The sequence below is a fragment of the Giraffa tippelskirchi genome, chromosome 11 (genome assembly GCF_054371585.1).
Source record: "Giraffa tippelskirchi isolate mGirTip1 chromosome 11, T2T-mGirTip1v1.2.pri, whole genome shotgun sequence".
Classification (NCBI taxonomy): domain Eukaryota; kingdom Metazoa; phylum Chordata; class Mammalia; order Artiodactyla; family Giraffidae; genus Giraffa; species Giraffa tippelskirchi.
In genome coordinates, this window is record NC_137285.1 from 14,745,935 (window position 1) to 14,759,693 (window position 13,759).

The window sequence follows — 13,759 nt, forward strand, 5'->3', positions numbered from 1 at the left end:
AACTTAGACTGTTTCTGATGCAGCAACTCCAAAGATCAACAGAACAGTTGCTTTGGGGGTCAGGGGATTCACTTCAGTAAGTCAGTCAACAAACACTGTCATGCTTGTCTGCTGGGTTATAAGTTTCTGTTGGGAGGGAGGCAGGATGGGCTTAGGGTTAAAGGGGGGGCCCTGGATTCAAACTACCTGAGGCTGCTTCTTACAGGGTGTGGGATTTGGGACAAATGTCTTAACCCCTCTGAATCTCAGTTTTATCATCTGCAAAATGCAGAAATAAAAACGCCTTCCTTACTGAGAAGGAAGAAAGAACTTTTTGAGAACTGAAAAGAAGTAGAAGGCTACAGAGGAAAATGTGTCTTACACAGGAGACGAGGCACAAGGAAACATTCCTGGATGCAGTCACTTGTGCTTTCTGGACCAAGGGTTCAGAGTGAGTGATGAATTAAAAATACACTGGTCAGCTATCAAGAAGGGGTCTCTGGCATAAAAAGATGCATACTGTGTGACTGCATCTTGGGAAGCTCAAGAGAAAAGAACTATTCCTTCTTAGAACATCTCTTGGGGCAGGTTACTGACTACAGGGGACAGGAGAAAGACAGCCAGGCACACTGGGAAGGTTCTGCATCTTGATCTAGGTGGTGGACACACAGGTATACAACCATGTAAATGTCCATCAAGTGTGTGCCTTTAAGGTGAGTGTGCTTTACTGGGTGTACTTATACCTCCATTCAAAAAGAGAGCCATAGAGAAATGGAGGGTCTGGGGGAGTTTGCAGAAAGGGCTGAGTGAGGGGAGCAGAGAAGAAAAGCTTATGGATCCGGCGGAGCACCTTGAACCTCAGCCTTGCTAATGTTTCCTTCTCATACAAAAGCTGGCCCTCTGGAATGCAGACCAGGTGAGTAGACATCAAGTGGAAACTTGGTAGAAATGCAAATTCCTGCCCTCCGGGAACAGGGTTTCCAGGTGGCTCAGTAAGGAACCCACCTGCCAATGCAGGAGATCTGGATTCAATCCCTGGCTTAGGAAGAAGAAAATGGAGAAGGAAATGGCAACCCACTCCAGTATTCTTGCCTGGGAAATCCCATGGATGGAGGAGTCTGGTGGGCTATAGTCTATGGGGTTGCAAGAGAGTCAGACATGACTGAGTGACTAAACAACTTTCCCGTCCTGTCCCAGACCTACTGACTCAGGGCCTCTGGGGCATCTAAGTTTCATAAGCCCTGGGGGTGATCCTGCTCCCCCTCCACAGGGGACCAGCCGCTCTATGCCAAGACTCTGCCAGGGCAAGCTCTGGCCTTTGAGGACCCCCATCCTCTGGGAGAATCTCCTTTGGTTTTCACTTGCTGCCCTGCCCTGCCCCTTCTTGGGCTCTCTGCATGCCTCTTCCTGTGTTGTCCTGCACATGTTTCTTTGTTCAGGGTCTTTCCCAGTCCCTCCTCTTTTCTCTGTCCTGGGCTCCCTCTTACTCACTCCAGAAGCTTCAGCCATCACCTTCCCCCTGCCATGTCCCCAAGCTCTCCCATCAATTCACACTTCCATCTAGAGCTCCCAGCAGGTCCCTACACTCCCGCCCGGGCGGAGTCTGGGCTCCACTGTACCTGAGCAAGGAGGCAGGGAACCTGCCTCTCAATTTTACTGTCTGGGGCCTCAGCTATTTTACCTTCAAGGGGAAATAATGATGCCCACCTCATCAGCCTGCTCTGAGGATTAAAGGAGATAAAATATGGATTCAAATCTAGGCTCTGCCACATACTAGTTGTGTGACCCTCCCTGGACCCTTCTGAGCCTCAGTTTCCACATCTGTAGAATGGGATATTCAATGCATGTACTCAACAGAGCTGCTAGGAACACATATCAGAGCCTGGAAGGAGATCAGTGTTGGCTGGTCTTGTAATCTATGATTTTACCAAAGCCCGGGCTGTTCACCTAGCTGGAGTGGACTCAGCATTGACTTCAAGGTGCTTGGGGAAGAAGGAAGCTACTTCTGAGGTAGAAACTGGCCCCAGACCTCCCCTCCTTCATAAACAAAAGCTCTTCCAAGGCTTCGGGGTCCTTGTGTAACTCCTTTCCCCTTTTCTCAAAACCTGAAAGTACCTTGGTTTCAGCAGTAAAACAGGCCCTAGGTCATGACTACACATCAACAGCACAGTTAGTCATGGGTGCAATTTAGATTTCAGAAGAAGGTTCCTGGATTGTGTAATAAAATACAAGGAATGTGTTAACAGGTGAGAACTGATCTCTATTTAATTAGATGCCGGCTTCCTATGGCTCCAGGGAATGGTGCAAAGACTTCTGGGCTAGAGGGTGATTTTTGCAGCTGAGTCTCTCTTGTGTTTCTCTCTGGGACATCTGTTGAAATTACCCGTGGAATATAAAAGCTAGAGAAAAGCTTTTATTGGAGGTAGAAACTAGGGAAGGTTGGCATTCGCAATGTCCCAGATTCAGATCATTGTGCAAAATAGCTTGGAGATGGGATTAGATTGGAGGAAGGTCTGAACAGATCCATGGAAGGTCATGTGTGAGAGAATAAGTCACTACTAGTAAGGACCTGCTGTCTAGCACAGGGAAGAACACACACACACACACACACACACACACACACACACACACACACACACAATGTATAACACAGTTAATCAACAAGGACCTACTGTATAGCATAGGGACATCTATTCAATACTCTGTAATGGCCCATATGGGAAAAGTATCTAAAAAGAGTGGGTGTATATATAACTGATTCACTTTGCTGTATACCTGAAACCAACACAGCATTGTAAATCAACTATATCCCAATAAAATTTTTTTGAAAAAAGAATAAGTCATTGTGAAGTCAGGAGAAGAGACCCCAGAGCATACCACTGTCAGGAGTGGGGAGTAACAAGCCGTTCACTTATTGGATTTTTTAAAACATATTTTTGATCATGCCACACAGCATACAGGATGCTAGTTCCCCAACCAGGGATTGAACTGGTGCCCCTTGCATTGGAAGCAGAGAGCCTTAACCACCGAACCACCAGGGAAGTCCCAGGCAGTTCATTTAGATCTAGCTGGTGCCTCTGGGAAGGGTGTAGTATGGGCCACCATGTTGTGGGGACCCCCAAGGGGAAGCTAGTTATCTGCTAGCATCACCATGACTGGCTGACACTGAGGGAAGCCGGGCTTGGCGAGGAGTTAAGGGTATTGCCTTAGCTATTCCACAATTGTCAGAGACAAGACACTATTTGACCCAAAGCTGTGCTTCCTAATGAAGCTGGCTGTGTGGTGCAAACCTCCACTTGGATCTCCTAGGTCCCTAGAATTCCAAACCAGAAATGCTTCTCTGTAACAACTTCAGTTTTACTCCCTCTCACTCCCACTGTGCCTGAAAGGACCAAAAGGATGCATAACCTTAGAAAAACTCAACTCAATACCCTTTCTTGATTCAGTACCCTATCAGCAGGGAGCTCCCTTAGGAAGGAAGCAGAGGAATGATATGAAACCTAAAAAATAGTGGTGCATCCAAGAGAATAGGATAACGCATCTTTATGGGAGGGAGGGATTAAAAAAATCAGAAAAAAACTTGGTTAAATTTTTAGTTCATGTTCTTGGCACAACTCTAGTGGATGGTACCCCTAAGAAACTATAGGAAGCATTCATGAAAGAGGCATATCTGAGATTAGGGAAGACCGAAGAGATGAAAACATAACTGCTGAATTAAAAACTGCAATGGGTATTAGAGAAATTCAAATCAAAATGACAATGAGGCACCACTTCACACCAGTCAGAATGGCCATCATTAAAATAGTCTACAAACTATAAATGCTGGAGAGGGTGTGGAGAAACGGGAACCCTCCTACACAATGATGGAAATGTAAATCGGTGCAGTCACTATGGAAAACAGTATGAAGTCCCTCAGAAAACTAAAAATAGAGTTGCCATATGATCCAGCAATCCCATTCCTGGGCATATAACTGGACAAAACTATAATTCAAAAAGATACACGTATCCCAATGTTCATAGCAGCACTATTCGCAATAGCCAAGACATGGAAGCAACTTAAATGTCCATCAGCAGAGGAATGGATAAAGAAGATGTGGCACATTTATACAATGGAATACTTGTGCTCATGCTTACTCGCTCAGCCGTGTCTGACTGTTTCTGACTCCATGCACTGTAGCCACCAGGTTCCTCTGTCCATGGGATTTTTCAGGCATGAATACTGGAGTGGATTGCCATTTCCTCTTCCAGGGGATCTTCCCGATACAGGGATCGAACCCATGTCTCCTGCATTGCAGGCAGATTCTTTACCACAAGCCATCAGGGAAGCCCCACAATGAAATACTACTCAGCCATAAAAAAGAACAAAATAAAGCCATTTGCAGCAATATGGATGGATCTAGATATTATCATACTAAGTGAAGTAAGTTAGAAAGAGAAAGATAAATATCATAACACAACTTACACCCAGGAGAAAGCAGTGTTCTCTTCTGTTGTAAGGAATGGGGAAAGAGGAGATACCTTAAATATCAATTTGGTCCCTTGTTTTCCTAACTGTGTTTTTTCCAGAGGGCCCTGGCCATGCAGACTGTTTGTAAGGCCCGATGGACATGCCATGCCTTGCTTTGTTGGCTTGCTTCTGCCAAGCTCTGTGCAATTCCACTGGTAGAAGTGGAATCATGCTCTCCTCGGGGGACTGAGGAGTCATTGACAAGTTCTCACTAACATAGCGTGTGGTGACCTTTCTGCAGGCAAGGGATGATGACCTACCTCCAAAGTCCCCTGCTCTTCCCTGTCCGGCCAGGAAAAGTTTCAGCACCCCGGAGCACTGGCCAGGAGAGGCCCCTCCCCAGGGGCTTAATAAGAGGATGATGCTTTCGCAATGAACATTTCCCAGGGATTTTCCAGCATCCCTGCCCCATTCTCTGCCTTTGAAACCAGCTGCTCTTGAACTAAGACTTAAACAGAGGCCCTCTTCCCTCTTATTGTCTCTGGTCACTGGGGGCATGGGGTGGTGTCCGTGGAAGTGGCCCCTTTTATTCATGCACTCATGCATTAATCTATTCCCTCAATGTCATGTAATGTGCATCGTTAACAGGTTCAATGCCCACAGGAGGAGTGATGGAGCCCAGTGAGTAAGACCATGGCCTCCAGTCTTAGCCAGCTCGGGGTTTGAATCCTAGTTCTGCCATTTACTATGTGTGTGGTCTTGGGGAAGTGACTTCACTTCTCTGTGGCTCGATTTCTCCTTCTGTACAATGGAGTCATAAGGAGCCCTATCTCAGGGAGCTGATGCGAGGATTTGAGCACATAAAATACTCAATCTGTGTTTGGCATATGGTGAGAAGTCAGAATGGTAACTGCAATGATGATGATGATGATGGTGGTGGTGGTGGTGGTGGTGGTGGTGAGGAAATCTTGGCTTTGAATCCCAGTGACACTCTCACATTTGGATCACTTGGGAAGGTTGCAGAATCTTCCTAGTGTTGAGGCTGGAAAACTAATGCAGGGGGAGTGCATGGAACAGTGCCTGGTACAAGCGAGGTATAAAAAGTATGAAATCAGTACAAAAGGGTCAAATTGGTTCTCTTGGTGATGTGCCACACTGGTACTGGGAGAGAAGGGCAGGGTGCATTTGACTGGCAGCGGGTGGAGAGGACAGTGGCTTGGGCCCTCCTGCAAAAAGAACCCCCAGGGCCACCTGTCTGCTTTGCCTGTTTCTGTTTGTACCCCTCTCATGTTCTGCCCACAGGTCTAGACTCTTTGGAGCCAGAAGAGTTGAAGGGGTCTCTGTGTCATCCTGGGCATATGCACTTCAGATCTAGAAAGAACCAGTCTGAGTCTTGACTCTGCCACCTTGCACCTGTGTGATGTAGATGAACTCTTTCTATGCCCAGGGCCCCAGTTTTCTCATGTGCAAAATGGGGGTGGTGGTAATGGTACCTGCTTGGGTGGGTGGTTGGAGGATTAATGAGATCACTCCACACTGTCCTGCATCTCTTAGACGGGGCCTGATGCAAGGTATGGGGGTATGACAGTGAATGACACATGAATGGCCCCTGGCCTTGAGCAGGGGACATGTCACAAAGTCAGCATTCGATAACAGGGATCAATCAGTCATAATAACTAAATGACAGTGTTCATTCTTTCCACAACTCAAAGGTCCCTTACCCCCCAAATGGGATGATCATGTTCTTCTTTTTGCATCTCCGGTCTCAGTTTCCCCAGGACTGTGGGAGGCTGGCTGATCCCTGGGATCCCTTGCAGGAGGATAACCATGCACTGAGTGAGCCTGATATTCCTCCACAGACCTGGCCCCATCCAGGAGGACACAGCTCTTCCCTGTCATCTCAGAACCTGCAGCCTATGCGATGACTCAGAGCATGCAGGCTCTATTTACTGAATGGTAGAGAGTCTGTACTGGGTGAGAGGGGTTAAGTGAGACCAGTCCAGGTCACAGAATTGCCATGTTTGTTCTTAGACCAAATAATGAAATCATAAAAGGGGCTCTTAGTCAAGGCTTAATAGTTGACCTTGAGTGAAAAAGAGCCTAAGAGTTTCCGGCAAAACCACTTGGGTTTTCCTTGGGAAAAGAGACAGGAGGATTGATGGAGAATCCACCAGGAGCTTGTCAGGCTTTGGCTCCTGATAAATTGCAGGAGACGTGGCTCACAGGGAGAGAGGCACGTGCCTGATGTGAGCAGCCAGGCCTCCTTCTGTTTCAAGGACAGGTAATAGGATAAGGGTCCCTTCTTCCTCCACTATCTTATTTGAGTTTTATGGTAAGCTGTGAAGCAAGCAGGATGAGTACATTTCTTCCTATAATATAAATGAAAAAACTGAGCCCCAGAGAAATTAAGTAACTGACCAAGGCCACATAGCTAAGTAATTGACAGCTCTGTGGAACCAGATTAAGTGCTGGTGCCACCAACCATGAAGACTACATACATAGGTACCTTGGCCTGGAAGGAAAACACTGTCAGAGGAGACTGCATGGTGATAATACTTTGGGTGGAATCTACTTCCCCACCCCGTGGGTCTGGGCTGGTCTTGTGACTTGCTTTGACCAACAGAATGCAGCAGAAGTGACACTACCCAGTTACCAGCAAAGGCACCAAGAGTCCACATATCTCCTCTTATACACTTAAAATCCTGCCACTGCCACATACATGAGCTCAGACTAGTCACTGGAGGTTGAGTGGCCAGGTGGAACAGAGGCAAGTCATCCCGCTAAAGGCCTTCTAGATCAGCCAGCTCCCAGCCAACTTGGGAGCTGACCACAGATTCAAACCGCTGACCCACAAGATGGTGAACTTCTATAGTGACTTTAAATAAAAGACATCCTGCAAAATAGTTCATCTGTATCATTTTTCTAGATTCCATAAATATGTGTAAATATACAATATTTGTTTTTCTCTGACTTACTTCACTCTGTATAATAGGCTCTAGGTTCATCCACCTCACTAGAAATAACTCAAATGTGTTCCTTTTTATGGCTGAGTAACGTTCCATTGTTTGACATGTAACACAACTTCTTTATCCATTCATTTGTTGATGGACATCTAGGTTGCTTCCATGTCCTAGCTATTGTAAATAGTGCTGCAATCAACACTGGGGCACATGTGTCTTTTTTAATTATGGTTTTCTCAGGGTATATGTCCAGTAGTGGGATTGTTGAGTCATAAAATTCCTAGCTTTTTTAAGGAATCTCTGTACTGTTCTGCACAGTGAACCTATTTTCAGGGCAGGAATAGAGACGCAGATATAGTGAATGAAGTTGTGGACATAGCAGGAGAAGGAGAGGGTGGGATGAACTGAGAGAGTAGCATCGAAACATATATATTACCATATGTAACATAGATAGCTAGTGGGAAGTTTCTGTATAATACAGGGAGCTTAACCCAGTACTGTGACAGCCTAGAGGGGTAGGATGGGGTAGGGGGCGGGAGGGAGGGTCAACAAGGAGGGGACATATATATATATACTTACGGCCGATTCATGTTGTTATATGGCAGAAATCAACACAACATTGTAAAGCAATTATCCTCCGATAAAAAATAAATTAAAAAAAAAAAAGGCATTTGCTTTTGGGGTGGTTTGTTACACAGCCAAAGCTCACTGATAAATCACAAGGAGAGACAGTTTCTTTTGGCCTGACATCTGTCAGACTTGAGCATCTACGGAGTTAGGACCTCACTCCCTCATGAGGTCAGGGCCTCCATCCATGCAGTCTCCTGATTCATCCCCTTGGGGACTTCCAAAGTTGGGAACCCAGATGCCTCCTGTGCAATGAACATATGGAGATGTCCCCCATAAAATAGCAACCCCAATAAAAAGCAACCATTTTATTGTATCACTGATACGATCTAGCAGTGTTTAAGTGGGTGGGCTTTGGAAACAAGGCCAGGTTCAATTGTGATACTCAACAGTCACTTTCCCACTCAGAGCCTCATTTTTTTAATTCGTAAATTGAGGAGTTTTTAAAAACATCAAAGGATTGCTAATGACTTAACCAGCTTGCCACAGGCCTAGCACAGAGTTAAACATCAACATTGTGTTAGGTGATATCCCTCCTGGGCCTTTCTCTGATCATAGGCTCCAGGTAGCAGGCCACATAGCATCTTGGCTGCTCTTCTTGTATTGATATACACAAGAGGAGGGTGTGATATCCTGATACCGTAACAAAGAGTTAGAAGAAGGACTTCACTTGCGTGCCCAATGCAAGGGTCCTGGGTTCAATCCCTGGTCAGGGAACTAGATCCCGCATGCTGCAACTAACAGTTTACATGCCACAACTAAGACCTGGCCGCAGTCAAATTAATAATTTTTTTCAGAAAAGATGAGGTTAAAAAAAGTTAAAATGTTGATATATGGCAGAAACCAATGCAATATTGTAGAGCAATTATCCTCCAATTAAAAATAAATAAATTTAAATTTTAAAAAGGTTAAAAGAAGTGGAGAAACACATAGTCCTGGGTTTCTTGACCTCAGCACTATTGACCTTTGGGATCATTCTTTGCGGCGGTGGTGGTGTGGAGGGCTGTCCTGTGCATTGCAACATGCTTAGCAGTACCCCTGGCCCCTACCCACTAGATGCCAGTTGTGACAGCTAGAAATGTCTCCAGACACTGCCAAGTGTCCTTCAGGGGACAAAATTGTCTCCAACTGAAAAGCCACTGACATAGCCACCCTCTGATGCCCAAAGAACAGGGCCAAACTTCCTCCATCCTGGAGGACAGCAGAAAGTAGAGAGAGGACACTAAAAATACTGACTGCCCAATCAAGAGCCATCAATCACTGTGGAGGGAGCTCTCTTGCCTAGATGATGCCATCTGCTTCCAAGTTGGTGGTGGAGGTGCCCAAGGGGGTTGTCCAGGAGGGGAAGGCAGAGAGGGGAGGGGTGATGGAGAAGGTGAGGATGGGAGGGAGGGGCCTCTGGGAGGCTGAGATGGAAAGAGATACTGTCTTTGGTTGGGTTCCCCAGCGTCAGACCCTGAGATGAGGATTTGGGTGGCAGCGATTTATGGGAAATGTCTTCATGATAAGTGGTTGGGGAGGGTTTCCCACTGGTCCAATGGCTAAGATTCTGAGCTTCCAATGCAGGGGGCGCAGGTTCCATCCCTGGTCAAGGAACTAGATCCCACATGATGCAGCTAAGAGTTTACATGCCAAGCCACAGCTAAAAGAACCTGCCTGCCACAATGAAGACTCCGCACAGCAAAATAAATATTAAAAGAAAAAAAAAGAAGAATGGTAGGAGAGAGTGGGAAGGAGGAACCAAGAAGGGAAAGTGACCAAGAGAGGATTTGCTAACACCCCAGAGTTGTCCTTATTAGGACACGAGGGTACTGCACCCCTCAATCACTGGGTAGGGGTCACCCCCAGGAGGATATCAATTCCCAGGCACTCAGGTTCTCTCCCAGGCAAAGCAGGTTCTGGCTGTTGGGAGTGAATGTGCATGGAGAGTAGCTGTGCACACAGTGAAGGAGTCCTGGTGAACGTGCACAGGACACGCAGCACAGGAGCACGTCTGCTGCAGACAGTCAGGAAAAGGGCTAGATGAGAAGAAGAATGTGCAGACGCAGCTGTCTTTTACTGAACAGGGTGCCAGATACTGTGCCTGCCACCTGACCCCATGTGCAAGCCTGAGACTTGTGATGGAGGCTGGCACTCCAAATCCAGCCAGCCAGTCAGAATCCTTCCCTCAAGAACTGAAGCTCCCAGACACTCAGAAAGAGTCCTGAGTCAGAGTTATGGAGGAGGTGCGAAGAGGAGGCGGTCAGAGGTATGGATGCTGAGAAGACAGTGGCGCACATTCTGTAAACATTATTATTGTTTAATACCTGGTACATCCCCCATGATACCTTTGGTTGAGGGTGGTCTCTAAAGGAGCCCCTGCCTTGTCTGACCATCAAGTGTGTAAGCTCCATGCAGGTTGGTGGGTGGTGTTCCCTGCTCAGTGCCACCCTCTGCACACAGTACGCACACTCTGCATACTTCTTGTTCAACAAGGCTGCTACAGGGGCTTGACAGCATATGACATCTAAGGGCACCTACCCAGGACCTGGCACACAGCAGATGCTCAATAAATGTATGCTGCATGTATGAAGGAGGGAAAGGGTGAATGAAACAATGCCAGTGCCTACCCAGGCAGAACAAACCATCGCATGCTTCTGAAGCCACAGCTTCTTACATTACAAAATAGCTTTGAATGTCACTCAAATGCCACCTCTTCCAGGAAGACTTCCTTGATCTCCTCCCTGCCCTCAGCTCAGTGAATTATTCCCTTTTCTATAAGACCACCTGCTTGGGCATACCTCTACTAATCACTCATTTATTTGAAGTGAAACTTACTTTAATGCCTATCTTTGCTCTCTGTTATGCTGGAGGCCACAGGACTGGAGAAGGTCAGTTTTCATTTCAATCCCAAAGAAGGGCAGTACCAAAGAATATTCAAACTACCATACATTTGTGCTTATTTCTCATGCTAGTAGGATTATGCTCAAAATCCTTCAAGCTGGGCTTCCATAGTACATGAACTAAGAACTTGCAGATGTACAAACTGGGTTTAGAAAAGACAGATGAACCAGAGATCAAATTGCCAACATTTGTTGGATCATAGAGAAAGTAAGAGAATTCCAGAAAAACATCTGTTTCACTGTCTATACAAAAGCCTTTGACTATGTGGATCACAGCAAACTGGAAAATTCTTAAAGAGATGAGAATACCAGTCCACCTTACCTGTCTCCTGAGAAACCTGTATGCAGCTCAAGAAGCAACAGTTAGAACTGGACATGAAACAATAGATTGGTTCCAAATTGGGAAAGGAGTACGACAAGGCCATATACTGTCACCCTGTTTATTTAACTTATATGCAGAATACATCATGCAAAATGCCAGGTTGGATGAATCAGAAGCTGGAATAAAGATTGCCACGAGAAATATCAACAACCTCAGATATGCAGATGATATCATTCTAACGGCAGAAAGCAAAGCGAAACTAAAGAACCTCTTGATGTTGGTGTAAGAGAAGAGTGAAAAAGCTGGCTTAAAGCTCAACATTCAAAAAACCAAGATCACGACATCCAGTCCCATCACTTCATGGCAAATAGAAGGGGAAACAGTGGAAGCAGTGGCAGGTTTTAATTTCTTGGGCTCCAAAATCACTGCGGATGGTGACAGTAGTCATGAAATTAAAAGACACTTTCTCCTTGGAAGGAAAGCTATGACAAACCTAGACAGCATATTAAAAAGTAAAGATATCACTTTGCTGACAAAGGTCCATCTAGTCAAAGCTATGATTTTTCCAGTAATCATGTATGGGTGTGAGAGTTTGACTATAAAAAAGCTGAGCACCGAAGAATTGATGTTTTTAAACTGTGGTGTTGAGAAGACTCCTGAGAGTCCCTTGGACTGCAAGGAGATCAAACCAATCAATCCTAAAGGAAATCAACTCTGAATACTGTTGGAAGGACTGATGCTAAAGCTCCAATACTTTGGCCACCTGATGCGAAGAACTGACTCATTTGAAAAGATCCTGATGTTGGGAAAGATTGAAGGCAGGAGGAGAAGGGGATGACAGAGGATGAGATGGTTGGATGGCATCACCGACTCCATGGACATGAGTTTGGGTAAACTCCAGAAGATAGTGAAGGACAGGGAAGCCTGGTGTGCTGCAGTCCATGGGTCACAAACAGTCAGACATGACTCAGCAATTGAACAACAACAACAACATGCTAGAGGCTCCTTGAACAGAGGCACCTTGATTTAATTATTTCTGTATATCCTAATGTCTAGTATTGTGCTTTGTGTATTGTATTAAATAAAATTTCAGAGCCTGTTGATAAAGAATAAGATTTAGATGTACATGGGAGGTCACTCTGGCAGCTTCCTCTCTTAGTTCCCTGAGCCTCAGTTTCCTCTTTTATAAAGTGGGGATGTGGAGAGAGACCTCTTGAAACCATTATGGGAACTCTAGGATAGCCTTTGATGGTTCCCATCACCAGGTGTCCACACCCTTGTGTAATCCATAACCCTTGAGTGGTGGGCAGGACCTGTGATGCATTTTCAACTAATAGAATACAGAAAAGATGATGAGATGCCAGTCCTGCGATTTGTTCACACAAGAGTGCGACTTCCTAGGTAACTAATGAGAACCTACTGGAGAGCTCAGGGAACCTTACTCAGTGCCCTGCGCTGTGCTGGGCTGTGCTTAGTTGCTCAGTTATGGCCAACTCTTGGCAACCCCATGGACTGTAGCCTACTAGGCTCCTCTCTCCATGCAGATTTTCCAGGCAAGAATACTGGAGAGGGTTGCCATGCCCTCCTCCAGGGGATCTTCCCAACCCAGGGATCAACCTGGGGTCTCCTGCCTTGCAGGCAGATTCTTTACCATCTGAGCCACCAGGGAAGCCCATGAATACTGGAGTGGGTAGCCTATCCCTCTTCAGGGGATTTTCATGACCCAGGAATCAAACTGGGGTCTCCTGCATTGCAGGCAGACTCTTTACCAGCTGAGGTACCAGGGAAGCCCAGTTAGTGCTCTATGGTGACCTAAATGGGAAAGAAATTCAAAAAAGAGGGGACTTATGTATACAATGGAGAAGGAAATGGCAGCCCACTCCAGTACTCCTGCCTGGAAAATCCCATGGATGGAGAAGCCTGGTAGGCTACTGTCCATGGGGTCACAAAGAGTTGGACACGACTGAGCGACTTCACTTTATGTATACAAAAGCTGATTCACTTTGCTGTACAGTAGAAACTAACACAACATGGTAAAACAACTATATTTCAATTAAAAAAAAAAAAGAGTGTGACTTCCATCTGGACAGCAGATTCTATTGCCTTTTCAGCTTACACAGTTTGATGAAGCCAATAGCCCTGCTGGAGAATCCCACAGGCACGCAGTCCACCAACCCGCAAGAAACTCACTACTTTCAACAAACACAGGAGCCTGGAAACCTGTCCTTCCCCAGTTGAACCTTCAGATGAGACCCAAACCCTGGCTAACAGCCTGATTTCAGTCTCAGGAGACACATTGAAGCAGAGGACCCAGCTAAGCTATGCTGGGATTACTGACCCACAGAAACAGAGATCGCATCTGTGTGTTCTTATAAGCCACTAAGTGTGCAGTGATTTTATGCAGCAATAGACAACTTAAATATATATATATATATATAATAACATATACTATAATATATTAAATACTAAATAATAATATATATATTATCTGCTATATATGTAGTTCTGATGCTCTCAATTAATGGCAGCCATGATTTTTAAT

The 13,759-nt window shown here is 45.7% G+C and overlaps 1 protein-coding gene across 4 annotated transcripts in view; it reads right to left on the reverse strand.

Moving 5' to 3' along the window:
• NOS1 (nitric oxide synthase 1) overlaps window positions 1–13,759 on the reverse strand; it is a 194,045-nt gene that overhangs the window by 155,890 nt on the left and 24,396 nt on the right. The window lies entirely within an intron of this gene.